Genomic DNA, 6,879 nt, shown 5'->3' with positions numbered 1-6,879 from the left:
TTGAACTATCTCACTTGAAAGTTCAGCTTTGATTCTTTCACCAGGTTTCTCTTTTATTTGTAGTTACCTGGATTGTACATAGGATCATCTCATCTTCTGAAAAATAAATGGAGGGAAATTGTGAAACCTTTAGTCTCAAAAGGGTTTATATTGGACTATGTGACAACTGATAAATGACTTGTTAAGTTCAGGTGCACATTTTTTCTCTAAATAACGACTACAACAACAGATCTTGTGCAATCCCACAAGTGGGGTCTGAGAGGGTAATGTGTACGCAGACTTTACCCCTATGTTATGAAGATAGAGGGGATGTTTCTGGTAAACCCTCGGCTCAAGGAACAGTGAAAATAAAGCACCAAACAATTGCAACGAGAAAAAATGTGCACCTTGTCTTTGAGACGAGGAATTTAAAGAGATAGTAAAAGAATTGTGATTCACGCCCTTCACCAAGTATTCACCCCGTGTCTTGTCTTTCGCGAGAACATATATTTTTCTTTATGCTTCCGGTATTTGAAATTCATTGCTCCATCTAATTCAAATTCGCGTTGCATAGGATGACTTGAGAGGAAAGCAAGTTGATTACTAAGGGATAGGGAATAGCAAAGTGACTAGGTAAGCTTATTGATTGGTATATAAGGTTTAGTAGGTATTATGAATAAATAGGATATAGTTATGACTAATGAGTCATTGATGAACTAATAGAATCTTAATCAACTCTTTTGGTCATGGTTTTGGTTCCATTGGCAAAGGTGGTAACCGGTAAGTATGTGTGGTAACAAAATATTGAAAAAGAACAATAGTGATAAATCCTGTTTATAAAAGACAAAATTACAGAATAATGCACTTAATAAGTTGACATTGCACTATTTTAGCCCAGTTACAAGTTTGCAAATGTGTAGCCAAATATCAATAAGATCTTTTCTTTTCTCATTCCCTCTAATTATAACAACCTCATTTATTCCTACCTACCCCTATTGTAGTGTCACGACCCAATTTCCAACCCGGTCGTGATGGCGCCTCTCATGAAGACAAGGCCAGCCAACTAACCCAAATCGTCTCTTTAACAATTATTAAACATAAATGAATAGATAAATACAGCTTAACGACAATACTAACCAGTATTTACAACCCAACACAACCCGACCGGGGTGTCACAAGTCACGAGCATCTAGAGAAGTCTAAATACAACTACAGCGCCAACAATATACGGAATAAAATTTAGAACCAAAGGAAGTAATCCGGTGCCGCGAACGCTGGCGGTCACTCTGCTCAGCTACGATAGCAATACCTTCAACCAGCTCAAAACTCACTACCGGGTGAACAATACCTGCATCTGCACGCGAGGTGCAGGGAGTAAAGTGAGTACTCCAACCCAGTGAGCAATAAAAATGAATAACGGCTGAGAATATAAAATCCCACACAGGCACAGATAATGCTATCTCAAACAGTAAAATCAAGTAAACAGTAGGAACCAGTGAAACATAGCAAGAAATTCTCTTTGAAAACAATTAATAAAACAAGTATGCTCAAGTATGGTCAGTCATTGTTACCTGACCGGTCAACCATTGTTACCTGACCCAACGCGTGTTTCAGTGCCATTGTTACCACTGGTCAGCCATTGTTACCTGACTGGTCAGTCATTGTTACCTGACCAAAACACGTGTGACAGTGTCATTGTTACCACTGTCCAATTCTAAATGGGTACCCGCACTCACTATGGGTGTGCAGACTCCGGAGGGGCTCCTACAGCCCAAGCGCTATATCATCATAAGGCCTGAAAGCCTGTACATATCAACATGAGGCCTGAAAGCCTTCTCACAATACACTCGAGGCCTGGAAGCCTCCTCACATATCACTCGAGGCCTGAAAGCCTCCTCACATCACTCGACATATCCTCACATATGGCCCTCGGCCTCAATCAGTCCAAAAATAATCATAAGCCCCTCAGGCATCAGTAAAGACAATAATGCTCAGCTCAAACAATAGTTCAAACATCAGTTAAAACTCAAGGTTGAGTACAAATATAGCTGAGTTCATGAAACAATGTAATTCAAATGGACTGAGTTCAAATAATATTTCAAATAGTGAGGAAAACAGTGATGATAGCTCACAAGGATTTTAAACAGTCGGCAATAAGCCCCAAGTATGGCAATCGACCCAAGTCATGATAATATCAAATAGGTTTCAGTCAAATACGCGGTAAAATCAACAATCGGGACGGACCAAGTCACAATCCCCAGTGGTGCTCTACCCCACGCTCGCTATCCGGCGTGCAAGTCACCTCAATATAGCACTACGGCGTGCAAATCCGGGGTTTCAAACCCTCAGGACGTCATTCAAAATCATTACTCACCTTGAACCGGTGAAATCTCTAGCTCGCGACGCCTTTGCCCCTCAAACCGACCTCCACGCACGTCGAATCTAACCAAAACCACAAGGAATACGTCACAATAGGCTAATGAATCATAACCCAATCGAAAAGACTCGAAAAATATCAAAAATCACGAAGTTGGAAAAACCCGAGCCCCGGGCCCACTTCTCGAAAAATTACGAAATTCACATCACCGGATTCCTCGTCTCGCCACGAGTCCGTACATATCAAATTTACCAAAATCGGAGTCCAATTGACCCCTCAAATCCCTATTTTAAACTCTCTTAAGTTCAAGCCCTAAACCACCATTTTTGACCTTTGATTCCTTGATTATTCAGTCTAAATCCATATTTTTACACCATAAAATCGTATTCTAAGTCCAAGAATACCTGATTAAAGCCCTCGAAACCCTCTTCAAAATCACCTCAAAGCTCTCAAGGTTCGGAGTCCAAAATGTTGTTCTTTCAAAAAAAAATTCGCGAAGAAGATAAATCTCACTTAACTGCCAGTCATTCCGCTTCTGCGGATATATTACCGCTTCTGCGACTTCCGCATATGCGGTCCACGTCCGCTTCTGCGGACTTTTCACTTAAGGCACCCACCGCTTCTGCGGTCCCTAATTCGCTTCAGCGGGACCGCCTATGCGGTCAAATCTTCCGCTCCTGCGGACTCAGACAAGGTCCCATAATTCCGCTTCTGCGAGGCCCAGCTCGCTTCTGCGAGACCGCACCTGCGGTCCAATAGCCGCAGGTGCGAAAACACCAGATACCAGCAATATGAAACATGCAACAACTCCAAAAACTCTCCGTTTAACCATCCGAACTCACCCCGAGGCCCCCGGGACCTCAACCAAAAGCACCAATACATCCTAAAACCTCATTTAAACTTGTTCCAATCATCAAAACACATCAAACAACGCCAAAACCACTAAATCACATCGGATTCAAGCCTAAGTTCTTCAAAAACTTCCGAAACACGCATTTGATCAAAAACCCGACCGAAACACCTCCGAATGACCTGAAATTTTGCACACACATCACAAATCACATAACGAAGCTACAACAACTCTCAGAATTCCATTCCGACCCTCGGATCAAAATCTCACCTATCAACCGGAATTCGCCAAAATACTAACTTCGCCAATTCAAGCCTAATTCTACACCGGACCTCCAAAATCAAGTCCGATCGCACTCCTAAGTCACAAATCATCCCCCGAAGCTAACCGAATCACCGGAAATCACATCCGAGTCCTCTAACTCAATAGTCAATATTCGGTTGACTTTTCCAACTTGAGCTTTCCTTAAAGAGACTAAGTGTCTCATTTCTTATCAAAACCAATCTAAATCAACTCTAACACACCACATACCGATAACGAAACATGAAGAAGCATGAAATGGGGAAAACGGAGCAATAACACATGAGACGACGGGTCGGATCGTCACATGTAGCTCTCTCCTCATTTTTCACCCATAAATATTTAATTTAATTAATGAAAAAGAATCATATGCAGACAGAACTGAAAAGAAAAATTAGTTCCCCATTCAGTCAACACTCATTCGTGCCTTCTTCCATAACCAATACTTCTCTGGGTTTTTTTTTAAAAAATTTTGTGTATCTTCAGGTTTATACATACCTATCACAACTGCAAAACGCAAAAACAGACGCGAGAAACCTAAAATCTCATCTCCTTTAATGCTAATCTTGTTAAATTTCGATTATGATTTTTTGAGAAATATGGAGTGGTATTGTTTGAACTTATTAGAAATAGTCTAAGTAGGTTGTATACAAAGTTTGAAGTTATTTGCTGGAGATTTGGACTAGTTTTATACAAGAATTGCAAGTGAAAATCGTACAAAAATTTCGTCAGCGATGCTTATACACTTTTATACAATATTATACATTGCATATAGTTGTATAAAAGTGCATAAAGATGTATAATGACAGAGTGAAAATATTCTTGATACACTATGTATATAGGTGTATAAGAAGAATGAGAAGAACAAGAAGAACAAGAAGAAGAAAATGCGAGAAATTCACCAAATACCTGTAAATAATGTATCAACCTTTGGATATAATAGTGTATAAGTTGTGTTTATACACTATTATATACTATTCATACAATATTATACATTATTATACAAATGAATCCTATCAATGGAGCTTCACGTGTTCTTCTTCTTCCTTGGGCATCCTCTGAAATTTAACTCAAATATAGCCTAAAGCTACTCCCAATCACTTGAAATTAAGTTTTGAACTCATCTTGATGATTCCAATCAATTGAGACAACACCATTCCAAACAACTAACAAATCGAAAAACTCAATTTCTGAAATTTAACTCAAATATAGCCTAAATCTACTCCAAATCACTTGAAATTTAAGTTTTGAACTCATCTTGATGATTCCAATCAATTGAGACAACACCCATTCCAAACAACTAACAAATCGGAGAACTCAATTTCTGAAATCGAATCTTCGAACCACTTGTAATGGTGACTTTTATTTTTCAAATCCTTAGTTAATCATTGAAATCCGGAAAAGAATTGAAGGAGAATAACAATAGTAGAGAAATTTTGTGGTACAAAGGCTGGCATGGGAAGGAGAAGAAGAACCAAGAAAAAAGGGGAACAAAGAAAAAAGGGGAACGAAGAAATAAGGGGTGGGCTAACTGGTGAAAATTAATTTTCAGATTATGTACAACCTGGGCTGGGCCATTTTCTGATGGGTTGTTGAGCCATCTATTCTTAATCTCCAATGGAAATCAAAAAAATTGATACATTTATAATCCTCCACTAGTTGGATTAATGGATCATCTTATTGGAAATGATAACAAAATGCATAAGGCGTTAAGAGACCCTCCCGGCCCAACCCTAGACACTCTAAGATCCTTTTTCAAACCTGCTCCATTTCGAGTCAAGAAAAAAACGGCTCGAATGGTACCATCCCTCTGTCACCCCAGAATGAAAGGGGTGATCTCGTAGTTCTTGGTCTGTGAAGATGCGTTGTTAGGACTTACATCTTTAATTGCAATTTTGTCTCTGTATGAGCCGTCTATCGAGTCGTTGCAATTGAAGTTTGATCCTGAAGAGAAGTAAAAGATCTTCGAAAACCGGGTACTTATGATCCGATAAAGAATCAAACTTATTTAAATGTTCCTGCTATTTTAAAAAAAAAATAGATATATGCCATACATCATGTGGTCGATAGCTCATGAATCAAGAATCCATGGTCCAAGAGACGAATGATGAGACATGTCGTAGGACAATTCACGAAATAGTTTAAAAAATCTTAGTTGCCTTAAATTTGCTATTATGTTTGACACTAGAAATCAAAGAGAAGCTTTGATGCAACAGTAAAAGTTGTCACGAAAACAATCTCTTGTAGAAATTCAAGGTAAGATTGCGTAGACCATACCAATATGGTCCGATCTTTCCTCGAATCCAACACATAGTAGGAGCTTAGTACATCTAACTGCTCTTTTAATTGCTCTTTTAGTTGACGCTATAAATCATAATCAACTATCTCCTTGAAGGTGCTTTCTAGTTTTTGTTTTCAATGCCATCATCATTAGCAAAAGAAGAGACTAGAGAGAACTTGTATTACTTTTTAGGGGTGGATTTTGACAAATGCAACTGCAAAAATAGATCTAAAACAACTCAGTAAAGACACAATTTTTCCTTCAAAACTGCCATGCTTGGTCTGAAGCAAAAAGAAACTTGATTTTCAAAGCCTATTTGGCTTGGATTAATTATAGGTTAACATTAATGGATCGTTTGGTTGGAGGATTAGGAAAAAACATTTCCTACATAGCTAATGCATTATTTGGTTGGTCATATAAGAAAAAAATAATCCTCGCATAGCTAATACAACATTTAGTTTACCGTATTAAATAATATCCATATTAAGTTATGCAGAAGTCTGGTATTATTTTATGCCGAATGAAATTTGAAATACGATTATATGTATTAGCAATATGGTAGGCAATCCTTCCATAACATTCCATGTATTATTATTCACTACATAGCAAACCTGAGCGATTGTTTACCAAAAACATAGTCTCCACAAAGTTGTAAGACCATGTACGGGGGTTGACGCATGCCCAATACTGGAAGGTCAAGGAAGTTGGCGACCTGATAACAGGGGAGCCAGTGATTGAAGTCCGGGTGAACGGCAACCGTAACTATGACGGTCCTAAGGTAGCAAAATTCCTTATCGAGTAAGTTTCAACCCGCACAAAGGGTGTAACGATCTGATACTATCTTTGAAAGTATTCGATAGCAAATCTTTTAGAGTCATCCTCTTGCTAGAGGCTTTCTTTCATTTCTCCGGTTCTATTATTATGGACTTGACCTATTATTATAAAAGCTATTTACTATCCAAATGAAAGACGATCGATTATCTACCCTGAGAAGATAGAGAGCCCCATAGTTCTACCTATCATCCTTTCACACTATTTAAGGGGTAACACCATAACAAACATGCAGCAGCTGAGACTTGCATGGGGGGGGGG

This window comes from Nicotiana attenuata, chromosome 11, assembly GCF_001879085.1.
Source record: "Nicotiana attenuata strain UT chromosome 11, NIATTr2, whole genome shotgun sequence".
Lineage (NCBI taxonomy): Eukaryota > Viridiplantae > Streptophyta > Magnoliopsida > Solanales > Solanaceae > Nicotiana > Nicotiana attenuata.
This window is presented reverse-complemented; position numbering follows the sequence as displayed.